Source organism: Hipposideros armiger, unplaced genomic scaffold (assembly GCF_001890085.2).
Source record: "Hipposideros armiger isolate ML-2016 unplaced genomic scaffold, ASM189008v1 scaffold_1239, whole genome shotgun sequence".
Lineage (NCBI taxonomy): Eukaryota > Metazoa > Chordata > Mammalia > Chiroptera > Hipposideridae > Hipposideros > Hipposideros armiger.
Window position 1 is genome coordinate 16,902 of NW_017732589.1, and position 10,111 is coordinate 27,012.

Below are 10,111 nucleotides of genomic sequence, written 5' to 3' on the forward strand. Positions count from 1 at the left end.
AAATACATCATTTTATAGGCAGGTTTCTGAATTCTGTCCAGGATGATGATGTGAAATGTGGGACCAGATACAAGAGTAGTCCATTGAACAGGCTAAAATTAGAGCCTTCTATGAAGGCAATATAGTTTCTGCTTGAGGTTGTGAATTATTTTAAAGTGACATTGTATTTATATATTTTTGACCAGGCAACACAACTATGAGGATGTTAAAACAGACATTCTGTAAGACATCTAGACACAACAGATGACAGATCCCTGTGTCCAGAATTGGTAAGGCACATGAATGTGAGAACTAACCTTTGTACCCTTCAGCCAAATCAGAGGTATAAAAGGTGGAAAAGGGAGGAATACGGGGCAGTTTTTGAAGACAATCCTTTGATGAGAGTTGATGTTAAGTGTGAGTCACCTGCTCTACTTCCACTAACCAGGGTGGGAGGTATATCTCACATGCTTCCTGAGGTTGGGAGACACAGGCCTGGGGCTTACCCTAGCCTGGAACTCTCCAGAAGCCTTGGGAGCAGGATAGAGGGACTGGTGAAATGGGTCCTCACTCTCAGGGTTTACCAGAGCCAGAAAGGGTCTTTCAGGAGAGAACCAGTGTGGAGTCATCTTGGACTTGACCCACCTGGAGGGAGAGGATTGCTCCTTCCTAGAAGCTGGAGGTGAAGGTCAAAAGGAATCTCACAGGATTAGAGGTGCATCTGCTCTGGTTAGTGGAACTTTAGGAGAGCGATCCCCAGTGATGTGGTCACCCAAGAGGCCACCAAGGTCCGTGAGAAAGGATGGCAGCTCCATTCACAGTCAGGACAGAGAGCCTACTTCCTCCCTCAACAGCATGAGTGTGCCTTCCTCTCCCCTCACCACTCATTTTTTCCTCCCTTTTCTCCATCCCCAGGGTCTGACATTGAGTGGCTGCAGCAGACCCTGAGTTGGGCAAGGGAGCTCTGCACAGGGCAAGTCTGTGTTCTTGGAGTGGATATCTGACTTCTGATCTGAGATTGTGTTTAAAACTGCAAGTGACAGTAGGAAATGCCTGTCACTGAAGAGTGAGCAGAGAAGCCAGACTCTCCTGAGACAGGGGCAGGTCATCCTGGTGGAATAAACTGTGATTGGGAGGCAAAATCAAAAGAAACAACATTGCATTCTTGTTGCACCGCCAGTTGTGCTTGCTCAGTGTTCTGGAAGGTCTAAAAGAATGCAGAGTGAAGAGTAAGTCCCCTTTGGTACTGGCCCATCCCCACCTTCTGTGCCCTCCCCAGAGGTGGCCAAGCCTTATGAGTCCTTCCTGAGACAGAGCAATGGATCCCACCGGTGGTATCACTTTACACCTAATTTTCTCTACAATTTTTAGGGTGACCCCAGGTTTGAATTTATGTAATATTTCACCACTTTGCATTTGACCTTTTAGACCAGTGGTTCTCAATCTGTGGGTTGTGGCCCCTTTGGGGGTCGAATGACCCTTTCACAGGGGTTGCCTAAGACCATTGGAAAACAAAAAGATATTTACATTATGATTCATAACAGTAGCAAAATTACAGTTATAGAGTAGCAACGAAAATAATTTTATGGTTGGGGGTTCCCACAACATGAGGAACTGTATTAAGGGGTTGTGGCATTAGGAAGGTTGAGAACCACTGTTTTAGACCCTCACAGAGCAAATCTTAACCCAACATAAGGCAAATTTCTTGATCAATGTCCCATGCATCCATGTGTCAGACATAAAAACCTCATGCACTCCTCAGTGTGATCTGAAATTTTAAAATAATGAAATTGGTATTTATGGTAGCAAAAATTTTAAAGCAACTAAATTCTACTGCTGAAGTTTTATTTTCTAGCTTTACTCAGCAGATCTCCCCACCCTTTGAGAACGAAAGAGATCAAGACAAGTCATGGGGTTTGAAAGGTAGGTGAGAAAGTAATCTAAGAGCAAAGAAGGAAATAAGAGAAACAGATCTTGTTTTTAATTTTGTTTTGTTTAATTTAATTTAATAATTTAATTTTTGCCCTCACCAATGGTGGATGCCTGAAGTGATAGTAGGCTTCTTGTCCATGGTGCTTTGTGGTTGGCCAGAGGGAGAAAGCCTGGGAGAATGAATGATCTTCCCTTAAGGGTCTTTTGGTGAGTCTCCCACAGCCTGTGGCACCACACTGGCCTGAAATTAGACTAGGAGGACCCTGAGTAGCTCTAGAGCCATCTGACTTCTCAGCATTCACAGGGCCCACCAGGGCTGTTGACTGGAACCTTCCACCCTCAGGAGATTAAGGGTGAGGCTCAAACACCTGCATCCAATCCCTACTCCAGCACTGCTTGTCTGAATGGCCCTTAGCAAGTTATTTAACTGCCTCTGAACCTCGGTTTCTGAATCTGTAATATGGGGGAATGATAACAGCACATGAGAGTTAAATCAGTCCAAGTGCTGAGAAAGGACCTGGATGGAGACGGAGCTCAGGAACGCCAGCTGTTGGCTGTAACCATTCAGTTAGTGTGGAAAGACTTGCGTAATTCAGGTCTTGTGTGCCACACTCCTGCCTGCCACCCAACATGCTCTCAGTTGTTTCCCCCCATTTCTTGGTTTAGGGGATGAGAACTATTTCTATTGTCTATTCTTAGAAAAAACAGGAAGTTCGACTGGCTTCTGAGGTTAAGACGGTTAAAGCCCCATGGCAGGTTCTGGCTCTTGTGCAGTATGTTTGCTTCCTATAGTTGCTGTTACCAGTCACCTCAAGCTTAGTGGCTTAACAAATACAAACTTATCTTGCAGTCATGCAAATCAGAATTTTACCTGGGTCCCAGATGTGGACAGGGCTACAATCCTTTTGGGGAGCTCTCAGAAAACATCTGTGACCTTGCCTCATCCCACTTCTAGAAGATGCCCACATTTTTTGGCTCTGACTTCCTCCCTCCTTCTTCAAAGTTAGCAATAGCAGGGTCTTCTCAGATAAACACACTCCTCTCTTCTTCCATCCTTGCATCCCTTTCTCTCAGCTGGAAATGTTCTCTTTTAAGAACTCGTGTGGCTAGATTGGCCTCAGTTGGATAATGCAGGATACTCTTCCCACCTCAAGGTCTGTACCATTTTTTTTAAAAGATTTTATTGGGGAATTGGGAAAGGGGAACAGCCAAGTTGTTGTCCTTCAATCTTAGTTGTGGAGGGCACAGCTAGCTCAGCTCCAAGTCCAGTCGCCATCCGGCCACCCACCGACAGCTCATGGCTGTAGCAACCTTGTTGTTAGGAGCACATGCTCTCACCAGCTGAGCCATCCTGCCACCTCTTGGCAGCTCAGCAGCAGCTCAGCTCGGGTGCATCTCACTGGCCCATGTAGGAATCAAACCGGCAGCCCTGTTGCTCAGAGGTTGCTCTCTTAACCAACTGAGCCACTTGGCTGGCCCCATCAAGGTCTGTACCTTTAATCACACTTTCCATGTAAGGTAATAGTCACAGGTTCTGGGGGGTCAAGGCATGGACATCTCAGGAGGAAGCATACAACTTGGCCTGCGAAGTTCTGGACTCCAGTCAGCCCTGGCATGAGATGGGACTTCAGGCCAAATCATTGAATTCACTCTCTCCCTCTCCTTAGTTGTAAAATGATAATCAGTGTCACCGATGATCTCAGTGACACTAGGAGAATTAAAAAGACCAAGTCTGAGACAGCTTCTGGCCAGTGCATAGCCCACGTCACACACTCCACCAATGCTTCTCGAAGCCCCTGGAATAATACACTCAAGAGCCCTCTAAGAACTGGAAACACCATTCAGATCCAAGTTATTCTGGTGAATGTGGACAGGCCCTGCTTGTAGAGAAGAATCTTGAATTAGGATTTTTAAAAGGATATTTGTTTTAAAAGCAATTTGATTTAGCTGAAATGCTATGAGTTCAAAAAGATCAAGTGAATAATCACACTTCAGAAAACTCATTAAAACTGTGTTTAAAGTAATAAATTTCAGTTTTGCATTTGGTCTGTTACCTCCATGGGTGGGCAGGGCTCCTACAAGTAGGAACTTTCTTGGGATTTGGCTCTGTGCCACATTCCTAATTGCACACATTGACGAACAGTAATTGAAAATGTCTTCACTCCATGCTGGGTGCATCCCCGGAGGCTCCTCTTAGGAAGAATCAACAGTTTGTGGGCAGAGGAGGCCTGGGATTTCAGGCCACTGGTTCACCACATGACCACACCCCTTCACTCTTCACTCTGGAGCTGGCTGCTCTCATCTAGGCCATTAAGTGTAAGAGAAGGGCTGAAGAGAGAGAGGTATTAAGCACCTGGTGCTTTGGCTGCCATGGTCTCCCATCTTTCTGTCCTCATTCTTCTTTAGGTGGCCTCTGATGACAATATGGTGCCACTGAACACTTCCAGAAATCACATATTTTTTCCTTTGAGATTTAAAAATGAATATACACACATGAACACGTGTGCAAGTACACACACACACACACACACACACACACACACACATAACACACATGCACCAAGGCCAGGCCTCAGACCCAGAGATTGATTTCATTGGTCTGGAGTAGGGAACCAATATTATTATTTTTTAAACTAAACACACACACAAAACCCTTAAAAACTATGAGCACATATTTGTGGTAGTCACTCCATCAAACTTAGACGACAAGCAACACTTTACATCGTTTACAAATGTTTTTTAGAATCGAATTGATAGGGAAGTATCTACCAGCCATGGAACCATACACGTTCAATAGCGACCCAGCAACTCACAAAAATTTGTTTTTGGTGGCAGCAGCCTCCCAGAAGCCCACATGGCTGGACAAGTGTAGTCCTGTTTGGTTAATTGAATCATAATGACAGGATTTACTATAGCTTAGAGCTCGCTGTGTCACTACCGTACACTGGCTACCCAATGGGGGTCCCGCTCTGTGTGTGTGTGTGTGTGTGTGGGGGCATCTACACAGTTGAATCAGGGGATCCTGCCCTCTGCCCTCAAGTGAGGTCTCCAATGGGGAAGGCTGAGGGGTGGGAGGCAAGTGAAGGGGATCAGGCTGCTTTTGTCCCTGTTTGGGTGGCCATGCTCATATCAAGGTGGCCCTCTCCACAAGATTCCTTCCCCTGGAACCGCAGGGCCCAGGGGTGGTCATAGCTCCACTGTCACTAGCCCATGTAACTCCCCATGGCATATTTTCACATAATCTCTTTATTAAGTTCTCCTCCAACTACCTTAGTGAAAACTTTTTATCTTCTTCCTTCTAGGACTCCAGCAGATACCATTGGAATGAAGGATGTGGTGGGCTTTGTCTCTGAGACCTACTTCAGTATATGTTTCCCCAGGAATCCTCATGCAGGCTGACAGGGAACATATCCCCCAGTGCTCATGGTGGTGGGCTGTGGCAGGGAGTGGGGGCAGCCCACATGCTGATTTGGGGAAAGTGGATAATTAAAGCTGGGGGGGTGCATGCTCAGAAATACATGGGTAGGGCTAAAAACCATGGTGTTGAAGGGGGAAAACCAGCGGGAGATAGTACAGAATTATTTATGTTACCTAAAATATGCACACACACACAACACTGCAACGGGAGAAGCTCTTTGACACCTAATACACACGAGTGTGGGGAAGGGAGAGGGAAATGGAGAGGCAAGAGGCTCTGAAGGTGAGAGCAGAGCAAACAAGAGAAGCTTCTCACACAGGCTGATGCTAATTATAGCCTATAATTAAAGAGTATGATGAACTCAACTCACTTTACCTAAGGTTAAAAAATGCATGTTATAAAGACATGCTAGCTTGTTACTACTGTTCTGCTGTAGTCCCAGTCACAAAATACCTGAATGGGGTTCTTAAGAAATATCTTTCTCAATAATTTTATTGCTTTTGTGTTTTACAGGATGCTTGATTTTACCCAAAGAACCTGGACTTAATTCCTCCACTCTGTGCTATGGCAAAACCTGTGTTACCATGGTTTCTGAAAACAAAATTTCAATTAACAGATGGAGCTACTGAGAGAAAAGCATCTTACTGGTATAGAAATTTGGAGCAGAATTAAGGCTAAAATAAACACATTTTAAAAAGTCCTACCATTTAGAATTATTGTGAATTACAGCCAACAGTATGGTGGTGTACTAATTATTGTGTTAAATGTTCTTAATTGATATCTATCTCTATCTATCTATCTATATATATATATATCTTGAAAATTAGCAAATTCATACCAATGTTTAATTTACAATATTTTTTATTTTATCAATAATATTTTTAAACTTGGAGAGTGTTGGATAGAGGTAGATGAAATATGGAAACTTATTTAGAATTCACTGTGGATTATAAACTATTGAAACATTTTGAAAATGTTGAAATAAATGAATGGTGATCATCTAAATCATCACCAAAATTTAAATTCTGTTATCTTTGTAGAGTATTTTAAACATTGGAAAATTACAAGGTGTCATATAAAGTCAGTGTTTTGTTATTACTCACTATCTGTTCTTCCATGGTAGTATTAGTTTAGGTGGGTTCATGGCTGCCCAGAATAAAGACTACATTTCCCGCTGTCCCTTGCAGCTACATGTGATCACATGACTATGTCTCAACTCAGGTAAGACTATTTCGCCATCTTGGAGCCTTCCTTAAGATCCAGCAACCTGCATTCCTTGCTTTCTGGAATGTGTGTACTGCTAAACCTTCTGAGCTTGGTTTATTTGTGTGTAAGAGAAATCAACTTCTACCTGAGGTAAGCAAAAACTGTCAAGTATGTCACTTGCAGAGGAGCGCAATTCTAACTATTGCAAGTTGTTTCATATATTTAGTAGGTTTGAGACTTCAAAGGAGCAGCTGGTATACTTGACAAGTTCTCACAGACGAATCCATTTCATGTTGTGGTCCTAGGTGTCAAGACTCCAGGTTGGTGCTGCATTCTGTTCTCCTACCTTCTCGTGACACCTACTGTGGGGCTTTGGAGCATGGAAAGAAGCATGCAGTTATGTAAGGGTGATGGTATATTTTGCAAGATTTAACAATCTAGTTTATTTTTCTATTTTCTTCTTTTCATTTCCTTCCCCTCATCCCTGATTCACTAGCTCGGTTTTTCCAAGGTTGCATGCATACTTCATTAACCTGGTTAATTGCCAGACCATAGACTTAAAAGAAACTGTTTCAGCCCGTAGACCTCTAGATGCCAATAACCAGGCTGCACCTTGCTTGCAACTTTCTAACGGGTGATGCTTGAGTTGCCCCTATGATCAGGTCCAAGATGACATTATCTCAGAAGGAATCACCGTAGGATGCGTTTTTCAGGACGTCAGCACCCAAAAATTGCCTGACTCACTCCCCCTTTCTATTGTCCTGCTTCTTCTTTTGTGCCTATAAAGCCTTCTGGCTATTCTAGGAATGAGGAAGATGGCCTTTAAGACAGAAATCCACCGTCTTTCCAGAATGCCAACATTTTGAATAAACCTCCTTTTCTTTCCACCAATCCTTGTCTCTCTCTCGCACTTTGACTTTTGTGCGACAAGCAGCCAAATCAGGGTTTTTCAGTAACAGTTATGTTTGGGGTCAGGACCAGTGAACAAGATGAATCTGTGTCATAATGGATCCATTTAGAAAAGCAATAATTTGCATTCGATAGAATTCATCCACATCCCACTTTATTCTGTTACCCAGAAAATCTTTGTTTTACTGCAATGCTGCAGCCAGTCTTAATGTATCCCAAACAAAATGCACGATCTTCCTCTGACTGGTCCTCTCCAGTGCTTTCTATATGACACAGGACATGGCCTGCATCTGGTGAGGCAAGCCAGAAATATAAGCATCATTCTCAGTCACAAGTCCCCCTACCCTCCACATCGTGACTACCTCCTGAACCTATCCTCTTTTCTCCAATTCTGCCTCCTGCTAGGTTCCTCAAATCCTCTCTCATCCATCTCTGATCTGTCTCCACACAGTGCATGGTGGCCACGTCATTCTCCACTCAAAGCCTTTAAAGGCTTCCGTGTAGGATCAAGATCCAAATCCCTCTGTGTCCAAGAAGGCTGCTTGTCCTGCTGACCTTTGGGATCTGTTGGCCTTATGCCCCTCTGCCTTTCTGCTCACCAGCTACACTGGCCTGTTTCAGTTCTCCCTGTGCTCTGGGTCCCTCCTGCTTCAGGGTCTTTGCACATACTGCTCCCTCTTCCAGGAACACTGCTCCTCACTGTCATGTCTTTCAGATCTAAACTGCCACATCACTTCCTCAGGGAGTCTTTGCTGTTACTCCAGATGAGCTATGGTCCCACTGTTAACATGCTTTCAGGGAGGGGCCGTTTCAGTCTTTGCTCATCATTTTATTACTGGTACTTAGAACTGAACCGGGCATTTAGTCTGTGCTCAATGAAATGTTTGTTTGAAAAATGTGGAATGACACCAAGCATTAACATCATCATTGTTTTCCCTCATATTTGTAGTGTGAGGGAGCTAGATGAGGGGAGATGTAACTTAGCTATTCAACACCAGGCCTGCACTGTACCAAGTGGTTATACTTTGTGGAAATACAGTTTGGTAAATCTAATTGGTGTTTACCTATGGGTATACCCATATTCTTATTTCAAAGAACTCCATTTATCCTATTCCTTACTTCTTCTGTAACTCTAGATTATTATATCCGATGGCCTTCTCAACATCTAAATGCATGCCTTCTCTTCTCACCCAGAGTGAACCCAGCACTCCCTGTGGCCTCTGAGACCCTGTATGCCCAGCCCCAACTGACCCTCTGATTTCAGGTCTTACTGTGCTTTCCTCTGTCTAGCCCTTCCTTGAGCAAGTGAAATGCTCTACTCGGGGACTTTGCATCTGCCATCCATGTGATCTGGGATGCCTTTTGTCCAGACTTCTACCAGCAATTTCCCTCGGCTTCTCTAGAGTGCCACTCCATGTCCAGCAGGCTTTCCGTGGATACCCAACCTGAAGTCACATGTCCTCCCCGCTGTAGCACATCTGAGGCCCACTCTTCGGTTTATTTCCTGTCAGCACTCATCACTACCTATCACACTAGATATTTTACCTACATATTTGTGAGGTCTGGGCTATCCTGTTGTGTCCTCATGCGTGGTACTAAACAGGTGCTTGTCAAGGGTGAGTTGGAAAACAGAAACCACTCTGCATATTTCCAACAGAATGGGATTTAAAGCAAGGTGGTGGACAAGAGCTGAAGGAATGAAAGTGAGGAGCTCAGAAGGTGCCATGCAGAATCATGAAGCAATAACATGCTGTTCTGGGCTTTGTGGCCTGTGGCAAATTCCAGAGCCACGTGAGCAGCTGCAGGAGCCTCATCTGTACTGGTCTGCACTGGCCTGAACTGGTCTGTACTGGTATGCACTGGCCTATACTGCTATGCACTGGTGTATACTGGCCTGTACTGGTCTATGCTGTTATGCACTGGCCTATACTGGTCTATGCTAGTTGATCCTGGTCGGTACTGATCTATACTGGTCTGCACTGGGCACTGTATTCCATAAATAATTGTCAAATGAATGAATTAATGCAAACGTGATGAGGAGTGCTATATAAGTGACAAGGAGCAAAAGTAAAACTGCAATATATCATTCATACATCTCTGATATGATAAATCCTTTAGGGCCCAATCTCCTCTTGACCAGGTCACACTGGACCCAGAGCAGAGAGGCGGAGTTGACTTGTTTCTGGGTGGTGGAAGGAAGCATGGGGCTGCCTCAGAAAAAGGTGGACCTCAGCAGCTTGTGCCTAACCTCTGAGGACCTATGTTTTTTGCATGATATATGTTGTCACATCTAGTCTTTGAGCACCAAAATTCTGCTGACAAAGGAAGGTTTTACACAGTGGTTTGGGCCCTCTGCCAGCCACCCAACCCAAGCAACTGCTTTCCAACCTCTCTCAGCTGTAGTATTTATTTGTGTAATTACTTGATCAATATTTTGAACTTGTCATTATTTTGTCAAAAAGAGTAGAAAACTAAAAGAAATGACAGTGTTAGTAATCTTGAGATATCACTTTTCATCTACCATATTCATAAAGATTTAAAAGTGGGATGACACACTGTGGGGTGAGGACATGATGAAACAAGCATTAGACATGCCATCAAGCTAAAGTCTGTGGAAGGTACCTTTGCAATATCTACTGAAACTGCTAATACATTTTATCTGGAGAT